Source organism: Canis aureus, chromosome X (genome assembly GCF_053574225.1).
Source record: "Canis aureus isolate CA01 chromosome X, VMU_Caureus_v.1.0, whole genome shotgun sequence".
In the NCBI taxonomy this organism is placed as follows: domain Eukaryota; kingdom Metazoa; phylum Chordata; class Mammalia; order Carnivora; family Canidae; genus Canis; species Canis aureus.
Window position 1 is genome coordinate 55292036 of NC_135649.1, and position 17300 is coordinate 55309335.

Genomic DNA, 17300 nt, shown 5'->3' on the forward strand with positions numbered 1-17300 from the left:
GGTGTAAGTGTTTAGGCAGCCAATGTTGGCACTGTGCTATTTACTGAATTTAGTTTATGTTGAGGGTTAGGGTAGGGAGATTACTCCAGTCAGCTCCTTCATCCCTAGGGAGGCAATGCCACCTCTCAAATGTGCTCCAAGAAGGGGGAACTATCTCTCCCATGAATCTCAGGCTATCCTCAATGGCACTCTCTACTCCAGGGTTACTTTCTCACCTTCTCTGCAGGATCACTGCAGTGCCCTCATGGTTCTATACCAACAATGCCATGGAACTCTAAAATAGTCTTTGAGCCCTGCTGGCTGTAAAAACTCAGAAAATCAGCTCAGTCAGTGGCTTTAGGGAATTGTTTTCCTCATGTGATTTCCTGTTAAAAGGAAATCTTTCTCTCTTGCTTCCCTCAATTACCAGGGCTCTCGCTCTTCCATAGCACACAAGATCCATTTCTCTTCCAAATCATGTCTCTGTACCTCTTATCTTCCACAATGTGGCCTTCTCTCTCCTTCTAGTTGGGCAGTTGTTTGTTTTTTTCTGTCAGTCCTCAGATCAATTTCTTGGGTATTCAGAATTATTTGGTATTTATTTAGCTGTGTTCAAGAGATGAGGCAAGCCTAGGATCCTCATACTACTTTGCCATCTTAGCTCCTCCCCCTCTAGAATTTTAATTATAATTTGTTTTCACAGTATTATTTCTTCTTTGATGATCAACAAGCTTAAATAATGAAATACCAAATTTGACTTTATTTTTGTGATTACAAATACCCAATCCCTTCTGAACAACCCAAAAGGTCAAGATAATTTACACACACACACACACACACACACACACACACACAATGTATGTTTATCATCCTTCATTCCCAAACTAATCAATTGAATATATTTTTTCTTTTTAAAAATATTTTATTTATTTATTCATGAGAGATACAGAGAGAGAGAGAGAGGCAGAAACAGGCAGAAGGAGAAGCAGGCTCCATGCAGGGAGCCCGATGTGGGACTTGATCCCAGGACTCCAGGATCATGCCCTGGGCTGAAGGCAGGTGCTAAATCACTGCACCACCCAAGCATATATAGATAGGTAGATAAATAGATAGATAGATAGATAGATATCAATATATAGAAATATATATATATATTTCTTTTCTAACAAGGGCAGTTAGTATCAAATAATACAAAAGAAATTAAATGAGAAAATAGCTATCCCTGCTCCAGACATGAAGCACCACTACTGAGCAATATGTGACAATTAACTTCCAGGGAAAGTGTATACTTTAGTTATTACCTTCTGATGGTAGCTTTTCATAGGAATCAGACTATAAGGTTGAAAGATTGCAGGTTAGTGAGAATTGATGAAACCATAAATGTTCTTGCTTTTTAAAAGACTCCTTTTAAAGACCATAGAGCATGAAGTAGCAGTGCCTGGGTGGCTTAGTCGATTAAGGGTCCAACTCTTGATTTTGGCTCAGGTCAGGATCTCAGAGTTGTGGATCAAACCCTGTGTCAGGTTCCATGCTGGGTTTGGAGCCTGCTTGGGATGCTCTCTCTGCACTTCCCTTCTCTAAAAAAACAACCAACCAACCAACAATCAAACAAACAAAAACAACTCTACAGACTGAAATAAAAACTTCCTGTAAGAAGTTTTTTATGACTAGAATTTGAAATAAACAAATATAAGAACCTGTAGATCTCATATTCTAGATGCTAAAAGAAAAAAGGAAGAACTAGTGGAGGTGGGATAAAATGTTATTGTTTTCTCAAGATCACACTTTTGCCTCTTATCTGTGAGTGTACTAGATAAAAGATTTTTTCATGTCTGTCAGTCCCTAGATTGTCATTGACAACTTTAGATCTAGGAAGAATACGGAGTTTCTTGAATTCATAATATAAATCATGAATTATTATGGAGAAACCAAGAAATATCCAAATAATTAAATTCTGGTGTTAGTGTTCAGCAAACAAATATATATATATTAATATATAATATATATAAATATAAATATATATATATATATATATATAATTTAACAGAAATGTTTTTTTCATAAAAGCCTGAAAAGTATAAATCTAGGATCTAAAAGTATCTGGCAGGACAGCCCAGGTGGCTCAGCAGCTTAGTGCTGCCTTCAGCCCAGGGCCTGATCCTGGAGATCTGGAATTGAGTCCCATGTCAGGCTCCCTGCATGGAACCTGCTTATCCCCCTGCCTGTGTTTCACAGTGTCATTATTTTTTTGTTGTTTTTAATAAAATGAATTATTTCCTTCTCATCATTTTTTGTGTGGCATATAATAGGCACTTAAACTTATTTGCTGGGATCCCTGGGTGGTGCAGCGGTTTAGCGCCTGCCTTTGGTCGAGGGCGCAATCCTGGAGACCAGGGATGGAATCCCACGTCGGGCTTCCGGTGCATGGAGCCTGCTTCTCCCTCTGCCTGTGTCTCTGCCTCTCTCTCTCTCTCTGTGACTATCATAAATAAATAAAAATTTAAAAAAAATTTAAACTTATTTGCTAAATAAATGAATGAATATGTATACTGAGCCTCTGGTATCCTTTTCCACTGCACAACTTCAGTTATCATCTCTATCCAATAATTTTCAAATATTTAGCCAAGTCAAATGTCTCATCTGAGATTTACAGCTATTTTTTTCAACTACATCCTAAAGATCTCCAACTGACTCTTCATAGACATTTCAAAATCAATATATTCAAAAAAAGAATGTACTAAAAAACAAGCAGAAGACTGAAAAGCTACAAAATAAAATTAAAAGATATCTATAGTTCATGAGATTAATACAGGTAACACCGGTAACAGAAACATGAGAAAAATAAGATTTTTTTCCCCAAATTCGGTAGCTTAGATAAAGAATTACATCCTCAGTTGTAAGAGTTAATGACAAAGGAAAAGATAAGACATCAATAAGCTTTTTTTCAGTACTTCCTGATTTTCAATTTTGGTAATTACATTAGACTGCATTTTTAGAATGAAGGAAACACTAGGAATTCTAATTAATGGCTTACATTTTCTGTTTTTAGAAAAATCTAACAAATGATGCTTTTGGTGATTAATTCAGTAAAAAAAAAAGAGTATTCTTCACTGAGAATCAAAATGAGTTTTTCAAACTCTGCTCCATCCTGAGTCACCTACTTTTGGCACTCAGTACTTACTGCATTTTCACTCTTTCATGCAAAGGGAAGCATTTTCTGTTGTCTCTCACAGTGGCAATCTCCATTATGGTCCCTATATCATCTGGAGTGGGCATCTTTATGTAGACCATCTTTGAATAATAGCTATATCGCTGGAATTCACTTTAAGTAGATAATTAGGGGAACTGGCAAGGGCGACTTCCCCATTCTAAAGATCACAGAAATTCCCTTTTAAGATACCCTTGGCCACATTCTTTAATAGTTTGGCTACATTTATTCTCTTAGGGTTGAAAGATATGTTGCTTAAGCTACTTTTTTTTTCTTCCTCAGTAATTATGAAAACATTACCAAAATGGCAATACAAAAAACAAAACAAATGTAATTACCTAATTTATAAAAGGCAGCCCCCCAAAACAAGCTTGTTTTTTACTTTCATTATCCTATTATATTCTTGCCACATTTGCTGTTTACAATATCAAGAAGTGGGTACATTGATTTTTAATTTTATTATTACAAGGTGATTTTGGCCTAAATTATATTGTAGCTATAGGGAAAAATCTTTGAAGAATGAATCACTTAATAATTGCAAGCCTGGGATAGTTAACTTGGTGGAATACACATAACATAGAACCAAGCATATTAGAGCTAATTTTTAAAATTATTCATATTCTCTAAATAATTATTAGGTAATTACATATCATGTTTTTAGAGACATGAATATTTTAAAAATATTTTATCTATTATTTATTTTGAGAGAGAGTGTGCGTGTGCACAAGTAGGGGAGTGGAGGAGCAAAGGGAGAGGGAGAAGCAGACTCCTCATTGAGCAAGTAGTCCAATGTGGGGCTCAATTCCAGGACCCCAGGATCATGACCTGAGCTGAAGGCAGATGTTTAACCAATTGAGCCACTCAGGCACCCCTAAGACATGAACATTTTTAATGTTGCTAATGGATCTTTTTTTATAAAGCAATATAAATTGTAGCTTCTTGGGATACCTGGGTGGCTCAGCAGTTGAGCACCTGCCTTCAGCCCAGCGTGTGATCCTGGAGTCCTGGGATTGAGTCCCACATCAGGCCCCTTGCATGTAGCCTGCTTTTCCTTCTGCATAAGTCTCTGCCTCTCTCTCTCTCTCTGTCTCTCATGAATAAATAAATAAAATCTTTTAAAAAATTGTAGCTTCTTTGCTGGCAAAGCAAGGCCAGTCTGTGAATAAAGTAAATAAATTCTTAGTGCATCAACAAAGCAGAAAAAAATGCTACAACCTTTACTTTGCTTGCTAAATTATCTCTTAGGGTTTCCTCTGGAGAATAAAAATTGAATCATTTCTCAATGGAACAGAATAGGAAACCCAGGAATAAACGCACAATTATATGGTCAATTAATCTTTAACAAAGCAGGAAAGAATATTCAATGGGAAAAAGTTCCTTGAACAAATATTTTTGGGAAAACCAGACAGCTATCTAAAAAAGAATGAAACTGGACAACTTTATTTCACCATACAAAAAAAATTAAAATTGGATTAAAAACCTAAATGTGAGACCTGAAGCCATAAATATCCTAGAAGAGAGTACAGGAAGTAACTTCTCTGACATCAGTTGTAGCAACAATTTTCTAGATTAGTCTACTGAGGCAAGAGAAACAAAAGTAGAAATAAACTATCAGGACTACATCAGAATAAAAAGTTTCTGAACATCAAAAGAAATAACAAAACTAAAAGACAACCCACTGAATGGAGGGTGATACTTGCAAATGACACATTCAATAAAGGGTTACTGTCCAAAGTATACAAAAAAAAAATACAACTCAACATCCCCAAAAAACAAATAATCCAATTAAAAACTGGACAGAAGACACTAATAGATATTTTATCAAAAAAGACATTTAGATGGCCAGAAAATATATGAAAAAATGGTCAACATCACTCCTCATCAGGTAAATGCAAATCAAACTACAATGAGATATCACCTCACATTTGTCAGAATGGCTAAAATCAAAAACACAAGAAACAAGTGTTGGTGAAGATGTGTAGAAAAAGGAACCCTCTTTCACTGTTGGTGGTAATACAAACTGGTGCAGCCACTCTATAAAACTATATGGAGGTTCCTCAGAAAGTTAAAAATAGAAGTACACTATGATCCAGTAATTGCACTACTGGGTATGTACACCAAAAATACAAAAAGAAAAAAAAACAATTTAAAGGGATACATGCACCCTGATGTTTATTATCAGGGCATTATAATATATAATCTACAAGAGCCATATAATGGAAACAGCTCATGCATCCATCAACTGAAGAGTTGATAAAGAAGATTTGGTATTCATACACAATGGAATATTATTCATCCATAAACAGGAATGAAATCTTGCCATTTGCAATGATGTAGGTGGAGCTAGAATGTATAATACTAAGCAAAATAAGTCAGTCAGAGAAAGAAAAATACCATATGATCTCATTCATATACAGAATTTAACAAAACAAAACAAATGAGCAAAGGAAAGAGAGAGAAAGAGAGATCAAGAAATAGACTCTTAACTATAGAGAAAAATGTGATGGTTACCAGAGGGGAGGTGGGTAGGGGATGGGTGAGATAAGCAATGGGTATAAAGGAGGGTGCCCGGGTGGCGCAGTGGTTTAGCACCTGCCTTTGGCCCAGGGCGCGATCCTAGAGACCCAGGATCGAATCCCACATCGGGCTCCCGGTGCATGGAGCCTGCTTCTCCCTCTGCCTGTGTCTCTGCCTCTCTCTCTCTCTCTCTCTGACTATCATAAATAAATAAAAATTAAATTTTTTTTTAAAAAAGGAGGGTGCTTGTCATGATGTGCAATGGGTGATGTATGGAATTGTTGAATCACTATATTGTACATTTGAAACTAATATTACGCTGTATGTTAAGTATATTGGAAAATTAAAATGAAAAAATTTTTTAAATGTGAATCATTTACCAAAAGCACTGATATAGAAGGACTTCCTGATGGTCTAATCAAGAGACAAAGACAACAGGAGCAAAAAAAAAAAAAAAAAAGAGAGAGAGAGAGACAACAGGAGCTAGTCTTTCTACGTAAAAAATATAGTTGTATTACACTATAAATAACACTGATAACACCTAAGATGAAATTGTGTATAGCAGTTATAGATCTTAGAAATTACTCAAGTAGAATTTTAAAGATAGCAAAAGAAATAGAAGTTACTATTAAATGTACATTTTAGATGAAAGTGAAAGAAATTGTTTTTAATGAAATTGAGTATCATTATTCACATTAAGTTAAATTAGGTCATCCTGGAGTTGAACGTAATCTGAATTTTATTCTTGGGCAACTTTTTCTGAAGACAAGGAAATTTGAAATTATTTGTGCGCTAACATGAAAAAGTTTTGCAGGAGTAGAATTCAGTTGAAAAGATGGTTGAAAGAAAGCGAGTCCTGTAAAATAGAGAAAATTTTCGTTCTTAAAACAGATGTACCTGACTAGGAATTATTGTCTCTTAGGAATGAAAAAGAATGGGCCTGTGATTACAGTACATTACCATCATACTGAACAGAGGCTATTCAGAAGTTTGAAATCTATTTGCAAATTCTTTTTCCCCTTTGAATTGCATATAAGTTTAAACGTTACCAGCAGTGAAATATACCAATTTTTATTGTCTATCAGTACACAAACATTTCATGACAAAAGAGAATAATGAAAATATGAGTAGAATGTATATCTTTTGGAGTACACTAGCATAAAAATAACTAACAACAAAATAAATGTTCACAGGTCTACAATTTTTATGCACATACTTATAAGCTATTCTGCTTCATTTGTATTTAGGTTATAAATGTAGATCTAAAGAAATGTATGAAGTACAATTTTTTATGAATTTAGGAAAAACTATCAAATGTTTTTAAAGATTAACAAAATCATTATATAGACATAAATTATATTTGTCAAGCAAGATAGGTCATTGCTATATAATCTATTTTTGATTGCTATATAATCTATTTTTGAGTCAATTTTCAGATTTCTTTATACAATTAATCAACTAAAATTCTTTTAAAAATAATTCATATACATTCAATAAATATTCAACATCTGTGTGTTAGAAACTTTTGTATATAGTGAGGAGACATCAGTTAAAAGCAAAACAAAACAGGAAATGCTGGGTGGCTCAGAGGTTTAGCACCTGCCTTTGGCCCATGGAGTGATCCTGGAGTCCCGGGATCGAGTCCCGCCTCGGGCTCCCTGCGTGGAGCCTACTTCTCCCTCCGCCTGTGTCTCTGCCTCTCTCTCTATCTCTCTCTGTCTCTCATGAATAAATCAATAAAATCTTTAAAAAAATAGAGCAAGTATTCCTGATCTGATAGAAATAATATTCTGGTGGAGGAAGACAAATAATGAACATGGACATATAACTTCATATCAATATAAGTATCAAAATAGATGTAGATATACAATAGATAGTGGCATGTTCTATGGAAAAACTAGAGGGATGTCTGGGTGGCTCAGTGGTTGAGTGTCTGCCTTTAGCTCAAGGTGTGATCCTGGTGTCCTGGGATACAGTCCCCCCACTGGGAGCCTGCTTCTCACTCTGCCTATGTCTTTTCCTATCTCTCTGTATCTTTCATGAATAAATAAATAAAATCTTAAAAAAGAAAAACTAGAGAGGAGAACCATGTAAGGAACATCAGGAAATAAAAATTTAAAATAGGATCTATAGGATAGATCTTAGTGAAAATGTGTGATATTTTTGAATAAAGACTGGAAAGAGCTAAAGATAATATATCCATTTCCCATGGCTTCTGTAAAAAAGTGACCCCCAAAAAAATGCCTTAAAACAACACAAATGTATTACATTATAGTTCTATAGGTCATAATTTTAACAGGGTGATCAGTGGGCTAAAATCAAGGTATCAGCGGTAGGGCTGTGTTCCTTTCTGGAAGCTCTGTGGGAAAATCCTTTTCCATCTTTTACTTTTTAAAAGTTTTTATTTTAATTCCAGTTTGTTAACATACAGTGATATACTATTATTTTTTATTCAAAATTTCGTCTTTTTAAATAAGTATGGATAAACTAAATGGGCTTTGTATTTTAATCTTTTCTTCTTTCCTTTTTTCCCCAAATTTTAATTTAAATTTAATTTACTTATAGTGTAATATTGGTTTCAGGAGTAGAATTTAGTGATTTATCACTTACATATAACACCCAGTGCTCATCATAACAAATACACTCTTTAATCCCCATCACCTATTTATTTTTTTTCCAAGAGAATATTACATCGTTTATTGATTACACATGATAATGGACAATACACAAGCTTTAATCCCATCTATAATTTTATCTGATACCATAATTCAATTTAGATACATTGCATAGGATGTGCCAACAATCATAATAACTAAATAAACTCCAGAACTCTGCTTGGGTGACCCTTTTAACGGTGAACTCCAGGTCGCAACACATTAACTGTTAGTTCAACCACACCAAGGTTTGTGGAGACAATGGCTTCTGTGACCAAGCAGGTTGCAAATAAATTTCGAATGGAACCTGGCGTCACCCTGAAGGAATTCTAACTTCACACTGTTGGGGTAGTTTACCAAGATGGCTTCAGAGTAGACTAACTTTACACAGCACATTTAAAAAAAAGACACATTTATTCAGCGTCATGATCAGACTATTACATTTAGCAATCAACAGCATGGGTGCAAAAAAAAATCTACTTTAAAACCTTTTGTTGGAATGCTTTACACTTTCCACAGAACGGAAACTAAAATAACCTGTTATACAATTAGTCACAAATACAGTCCTCGTGTTTTTGCCCATACACATGAGTATTGTCTAAATCATGTCTTCTTTGTAGCAGCTAGGCCCTGCCACCACTGTGCTTGGCTGAGTTCACAAATCTGTTGTAACCTGGAACTTCCCTGTCACTTTTCTGGCTCTCCTCTCCTGCTAAGCTTTGTTTCCTGGCAGTAATTAAAACCTTCTGCCACTGCCATAGCTGCTGCTGCTGCTGGAACCACCATAGCCACCTTGGTTTCGTGGTTTGGCAAAGTATTGGCCTCCACCACCATAGGGGCCAGAGTTTCTGCCTCCAAAATTTCCTCCTTTCATGGATCCAAAATTTGAGGATTGATTGTTGTAATTGCCAAAATCGTTATAGCTTCCGCCACCTCCAAAGTTGCTTCCGTCATTACCAAATCCGTTATAACCATCCCCACTGCCACGGTATCCACCACCACCTCGACTGCCACAGAAGCCACCTCGACCACTGAAGTTCCCTCACGACCAAAGTTGTCATTCCCACCAAAACCACCTCCACGACCACCACCAAAGTTTCCAGAACCACTTCGGCCTCTTTGGCTGGATGAAGCACTAGCCATCTCTTGCTTCGATAGGGCTTTCCTTACTTCACAGTTGTGGCCATTCACAGTATGGTGTTTTTGAATGACAATCTTGTCTACAGAGTCATGGTCATCAAAGGTCACAAAAGCAAAACCTCTCTTTTTGCCTCGGTCAGTCATGATCTCAATCACTTCAATTTTCCCATACTGTTCAAAATAATCTTAGATGATGTTCTTCAGTCTTCTTTAATGCCACCAACAAAAATCTTTTTCACAGTTAAGTGGGCACCGGGTCTTTGAGAATCTTCTCGGGAGACAGCCCTCTGGTTCCACGACTCTTCCGTCCACCTTGTGCAACGAGCGTTCATGGCCGCGTCCACCTCCTCCACGGTGGAACCCAAAGCCTCTGGAGCGCTTGGTGTTGGGGTCTCTCATTACCACACAGTCCGTAAGCGTCCCCCATTGCTCAAAATGGCTCCTCAGACTCTCATCGGTTGTTTCGAAGCTCAAACCTCCTATGAAGAGCCTCCGCAGCTGCTCGGGCTCTTTGGGAGACTCTGACTTAGTTAGACATGATGGCAGTGGGACGGGAGACTTTAACGATGCTTACTCGTGGCATCCAGGGGCAGAAAGGCCCCATCACCTATTTAACACATCCCCCCCACACACCATCTTCTGATAATCATCAGTTTGTTCTCTATAATTTAAAAAAAAAAAGAGTGTTTCTTGGTTTATCTCTCTCTCTCTCTCTCTGTTTTTCCTTTGCTTAGAGGCTTCCTGAATTCCTTCGCTCATGGCTTCTCTTCCCATCTTCAAACCCAATAATATTTCTGAACTTTCACCTTTGCATCTCCTGAGGGCAGCAAGAAAAGGCTCTCTGCTTTTAAGAATTCCTGCAATGTTATTGAGCTTGTCCAGTTAATCCAGGGTAATTTCCCATTTTAAGCTTCATTGCCTTATTCACATCTGCAAAGTTCATTTGGCCATGTACAATAATAACATATTTACAGGTTGCAGAGATTAGGACAAAAACATTTTTGGAGTTCTGTTAATTTAACTACCACAGATATAGCTATGCATTTATCTGGTGCAAAACATTCTGGGGAGAGTGAATACAATGAAGAAAAACCCTGAAATTGTGGTGTGCTTATTTTTTTAAAGATTTTATTTATATATTCATGAGAGACACAGAAAGAGAGGCAAAGATATAGGCAGAGGGAGAAGCAGACTCCTTGCAGGGACCCCAATGTGGGACTCAATCCCAGGACCCCAGGATCACTTCCTTAGCCAAAGGCAGGCACTCAACCACTGAGCCACCCAGGTGTCCTGTGGTGTGCTTGTTTTAAGAATAGTAAGTGACTTAGTGTAGCTGGACCTGAAAGAGATCAGTAGAAAGTAGTAGAAAAGCAGGTTAAAAAAAATGGAAAGAGAGAGGGGCAAATTGTAGAGGGCCTTGTAGGTCCTGATCAAATATTCTAACTTTCTTGGAGAAGAATGGGAAACAATTGGTGGTTTGTGAGCAGAAGAGTGATGTAATTTGACTTTGTCTTTATAAGATGGTTTTGGAGGGTTTATTGAGAAATGACTAAAGAGGGCAAGTCTAGAATCCCTGAGATCAGTATATATATATTCCAAAATTTTTTACTTTTAGGTAAATACATGAACTTCAAGCAGGAGGTACATTTTTTTAAATGACCATTTCGAATTTTTTTTTAATTTGCCTTAGATTTCCTATTATATTCCCCAAAGTTAAGCATGACTTGTTAGATATATAAAACAACAAAAAGAATTATATCTTTTATCACAATTTAAAATTTTAAATATACGAACAAGAAACTGTCATTATTTAGGCTATATATTTTAGCTAAAGACTAATACATAAGTACACAATGGCTTTAATCATCTAAATGAATAAAATCTTTAAAAAAAAAAAGGCAGCCCGGGTAGCTCAGCAGTTTAGCGCTGCCTTTGGCCCAGGGCCTGATCCTGGGGACCCAGGATCAAGTCTCGCATTGGGTTCCCTGCATGGAGCCTGCTTCTCCCTCTGCCTGTGTCTCTGCCTCTCTCTCTCTCTCTCTCTCTCATGAATAAATAAATAAAATCTTAAAAAATCATCTAAATGTATATATTAATCTTCATTCCATAAAAGTTTAGGCAAAATGTTACCATATTTAAAATTCTATGAGCTATATCTGTGAGATTTTACCACCTATACCCACATGCACTGACCTGCAATTATGCATTCATTAATCCCCATATGTCAGATGCTTAGAGATCTTTTCAGAATGAATGATTCACTTTAGGAAAGCAACTCTACAGGAAATTTTGAGTATTGTCAAGAAGTCAATAATGCTGTCTATGATTAGTGTCTCATACTTTATTTGTCCATTATCATTTGGTGTACTTGATTTCTCTGAATTAAAACACCTCATAGATGAATAGTCTTAATCCCTAAACTCATATTTTTGAAAGTTACTGAAAAGTAATACAAAATATCGATTGAGTTCCTGGATTTGTGAAGTCAAATAGGTCAGAATTAGAATCATACTTCTGCTATGTACCAGTTTAGCACAAACCTTGGCTCAAAATATTTCATATTTAGTGTTGTATATTGTTTTAGTTTCCTTTTGAATTTGTGAACAAGCCAGAGCTGAATCACTGGTAGCCAACAGCTTTGCCAGCAGAGGTTGTCAGAGGTAAAAAGACAGGACTTTTCCAATTATTTATACAACCTCTTTGAGTTGAGAAATCCAGGTGAGAGTATTGCGCAAATGAACAAATATAAGAATGTGGTGGAAGAGAATGGATGCTATAAATTACCCTAACAAGAAAGCTCATGGCTCTGACTGACCTCAGCCATTGTTCTCTTTTTAAATCTCTCTCTTGCTCAGATGTATAATGTCTTTTTCTGTTTCATGTGATCTCTATGACTACAACCTAGTATAATATTTGGCTTCAAGGATAGCATTAAGCCCCAAAATGATGTCTCTTGAAGAAAATAAGAAAAAATATAATCTTGGATTTGCAAATAGATTAAAGATTCAAGTATTTATGTGAAAACTGCTACACATCTACTACAATATAGATAATGAACATAAATTATAAAGGACTTTACTTATATAAGAATATACACATTGCACAAAAGCAGATTATAAAATAAATAAGGATCTATGAATTCATAAAGGAGGATGTGGATTTGATCTCATGATATCTAGAAGTCCAGCATCCTCAGTTGCAAGCAATAGAAAATATATTGTGACACAAACCAGGTATTATAAACCTGGGTATAAAACATAAATGTAAATGGTTTAAGAGTGTTCCTGAGGGTCAGCTGCTTTCCTTAATACAGATGTACATAGGGAATCCATTTCTAACAAGATGCCTCTCATATTTTAGACTGATTTCAAATGCTCTTTATTTTTTCCATACCATTTTATTTTCACTCTATCAAAATTTTTTATTGCATTAGAAGACTGTAAAGGCATCTGAAGGGGAAAAAGAACCTCTTCTTTATTATTAACTATTTATTAACTATTAATGTCATGTTTAACATGAAACATTTCATTAAGTCAAACTATGTGAATGTATAATGACATCTAATGTTCTACAATTAAATTACTGAATGGATTACTTGTCTATGAATAAGTGATTTATATGATCTTTGATTAATTTGACATTTATCACTAGCAGTAAAAGGGTTGATGGCTGAGCTTGAGCACACACACACACACACACATATAGTCACATATCCAAATAACTAAAAAAAAAAAAAAAAATATATATATATATATATATATATATATATATATCTTTTATAACGCAGTTTGGCTGTAATTCAATATATACTTATATTAAAAATGTAAAAGAGAATTTTTAAAATATCTAAAGATAAAAAAGATTTTAGCACAAAAGACATGTATTAGAAGTAGATATTTCAAGTTAATACTTTCAAAGTGATTTAATAAAACATTCCTTTTTATCCCTCATTAACATAAAACTAGCACGAATCCAATTAGGAAGAATAATATCTTAATGGATGCTATAAAAAACATTTTACAGGGGAAGAATATGCTCTAGATCATCTTCTCTATGGTTTGAATACATATAGAAACAGACATCTTAAAAACGGAAACAACAGTGAATTAAAACCATTGTCTACGCATATAATAACTAAATATCTATGACTGCCACCATAAGGGTGGACTACTAAGGGCTCCTTGACTAAAATGAATTTTTGAACATCAAGTAAGTAAATCCCATTGAATTTGTTTGGATCATTGTTCTTGTTTTGTAAGAAGTCAAGATACATAAGCATTTATTATTAAATGTTGATTGTAGTCTACCATATATGCTTATGTTTTCACTTTAACATATAATTCTATGTGTAAGTCATAAAATTTTTAATTCAAAGTTTTACTTTTTCTGAAGACAGTCAGATAAACTATTGCTTCTTGGATCTTTGAAGATCATATTGACATTATGGGAGGAGGAGGAAGATTGGAAAGTTACATAATGTATCTTTTTTGGAGAATCCATCTAATAAACTATTTTATTATTGCAAATTTTAAAGGGTAATAAACCTTTACATGTAAAATGAGATAGAGATGCTTTGCTCCAACAGATAACCCATGAATCCCCACCTGAGTTGTTCACTGACATTAAACAGACATTTCTGTCTTATATGAAAATATGACTGATAAGATATCTATGACCTTTTCTTTTCCTCTCTCACAACAAAAATGGCCTGCTTCAAAATGTCAATAGAAGGTATAAGAACTTAATCTTGGAGATGCCTGGGTCACTCAGTGTTTGAGCCTCTGCCTTTGGCTCAGGTCATGAACCTTGGGTCCTGGGATCAAGTCCTACATCAGGCTCACTGCAGGGAGCCTGCTTCTCTCTCTGCCTATGTCCCTGCCTCTCTCTGTGTGTCTCTCATGAATAAATAAAATCTTAAAAAAAAGAACTTAATCTTGAATCTGTCATATCAGTTGATAGATTCAGTGCCAATAAAGCACTGGTAGTTTTTAACATACATGGAAGAAGCTCATTAATATTTGCTTTTCAAATATTATTTTATTTTGAAGAAGGGGTTTTTTGTATTTTGTTCTTGAGTTTCATATTTTAGGAATTTTTGACATGTTATTCACACATGATAAGTTAGTCATTTTATCAGGAAAAAAATACAGATACCGAACCTTTGATGTTATTCTGACATATGCTCAGGAATGATTAATTAACTCTCAATACCACATCTACTGTGCCCACTTATTGTGGGAAAAATAATGAATGAATTTATTTTTATGAGTTGCAGAATAACTCCAAAGAACAGATGCAGACGACAGAAATTACTTGTTGAATTTCTATAATGTGAGGAAGAAGATAAATATTTATTGACTATGAACTTATTTTATAAAGCAATTCTATTTTTATATTTCTTCTTCAGAGATTACTATACTTCAAATTAAAAATAATAAACTGACAAAATCCTGAGTTTAATAAAATCTCTTTGAGGCATCAATTAAAACATTTATTTACGATTAAAATTGGTGTTAGGAGGAGGCTGAGGCTGAGAGTATGTGTGTGGTATCCTGCATTTCAAAGACCTCTCCAGAAGGTTATGTTTAGGGTTAGTGTTAGGGTTACGGTTACAGGCTAGGTTTTATGGGTTAGGGGTAAAGCTAGGTTTAGAGTTAGGGTAAAGATATGTGCCTGATACCCTACAGTTCTGAGACCTCTCCTGAAAATGAAATCCCAGACTTCTGCTGGCATAAAAATAGACATGGTAGAAATCCACTGAGCTGAGGCAAAGAGAAGATTTGGGGCTTTAAATATTCTTTAAATAGACATTCAATTGTGTAAAAATATTAAGACATCCAATATTCTGATCGTGTGTATTGAGATATTTGCATTGCATAGTTGGGGATACTGGAAGAAAGGGTATAAAGCTTCATATCCCAAGTGATTTTTTCTGTGTTTTTCTCTTTGTAATCCCTCCAAATCTATTGCTTTCAAGCCGGTAAGAAGTTGTTTGTGAAAGGACTACATAGTTAGTTTCCCTGGATCCAACTCAAAGTGAATTCTGGTATTATGTCCATGTGCTTTGTCCATATGTGATAGTGTCTATAGTTGATTTTGGTCATGTTACTAAAAAGCAAGTAGCTAAATACAATAGGAAAATCATGCACCAAACTGAACAGATTTGTTTATTTCTGTTTTAGGTTTTTTACCAATAAAATTATGTAAGTTTACCTTCATATTTCCTACTGTTTGGTTAATAAGATGTATAAACTCCTTGCCCTTGAAAGAGCTCAAAAATCAAACTAAGTGGAACAGACTACTAAATATGCAGAGACATATGGAAAAATCAAAGGAAAGAGAGTGGAAAAGGAATAACAACATAAAAGAGAAGATAAAGGTCACTCATTTTTATCCCTACATTATATACATTGAGAACAATATGTGGGCAGAATTTGTCCTACTCCTACTTCCTGAAGAGAATAGTAGATAGCACTCTGTTATGTTCCTGGATTCTCTTCCCAGATTTATACCCATTATTTTATTCTTTTATTTCCATTTAACATTATTAATTTCAGTATTCTTTGCCGTTATTACTTCTGTCATTAATGCTCTTTTTCATTTCTTATTCAAAATTGAGTATATTATATAAACTTTGATGTTGAGAGATAATACAAGAGATTCTTAAAATTTCAATGTTCTTGACAAATACATTCATTTTATTTCCACATCAAGTGTCATTAGTTTTCTTTGCCCTGGTGACATATTTATAAAATATATAGAAGTTATGATCAATAACATTACCACAATACAATTATATAGTACAATTGTAGAAAATGTAAAGAATATGATTTTATTTTGTAAGTAGTTAGCACTACAAATAAATTTCTTTTGATATAATCTATACTCCACACATAAGGTGGAAGAGAATGGCAACCTATTATAAGAGAGAACTGAGACTGAGAAAAAAAGATACAAATTATGCTTCTCTATATGCCTTGACATGTTATATGTCCTTGACAAAATAATATAATAGCCATGTTGTTAATTGGTTTATAAAAATAGAAATTATAGTGCTGTCTTGCTTCTTACTGTCTCATCTTTAATTATATAACTTCAATTTGCTTCTTTTCTAATTTTTATTTTTTACTTATTATGTGTTTATTTATTTTAAAGAGAGATCGAGCACAGGGGTGAAAGGGCAGAGGGAGAGAGAGAATCTTAAGTAGACTCCATGCTCAGTGCAGAGACCAACACAAGGCTCAATCTTAGGACCCTGAGAGAGTGACCTAAACCAAAATCAAGAGTTGAATGCTTGACCAACTGAGTCACCCAGGTTCTCCCACCTAAAATTTGTTTCTAAAGTCAGGAGCAAAAGGCCATATGGATATGATCACCAGACATTTCTTAACTTCATTCTGCAACTAAGAAATTATTCATTTACTGAGTATCCTCTATGCACAGAATATTGTGCTAAAATGTGTGGACCCAAACAACTTGTAGGTTAGGGACAAAAAAAAAAAAAACAGTCATGTAACTAGCATTCAAGGAATTTATGATCTGATGTAGAGGTAGAATACACAATGTAAACCTTTCTCATGTAACTAAGTCCTTAAACAGTCAATTATATCTACATTGTTCTGACTCAACAAGATCCAACTTACTTTATGCATAATGCATAATTGAATGTCCGAAAAATAAAACGTATTGAATACTATTTAGTTAGATATTATATTTGGAGGCATTAGTTTCTTCATTAAAAATTCTATCTTAAAAAACATTCATTATTTTTCTTGATTAAAAAAACATTTAAAAATGCAATT

At 34.8% G+C, this 17300-nt stretch overlaps 1 protein-coding gene across 3 annotated transcripts in view; it reads right to left on the reverse strand.

Annotated features, from left to right (window-relative positions):
- PCDH11X (protocadherin 11 X-linked) overlaps positions 1-17300 on the reverse strand; it is a 475627-nt gene that overhangs the window by 198140 nt on the left and 260187 nt on the right. The gene's annotated exons all lie outside the window — the stretch shown is intronic.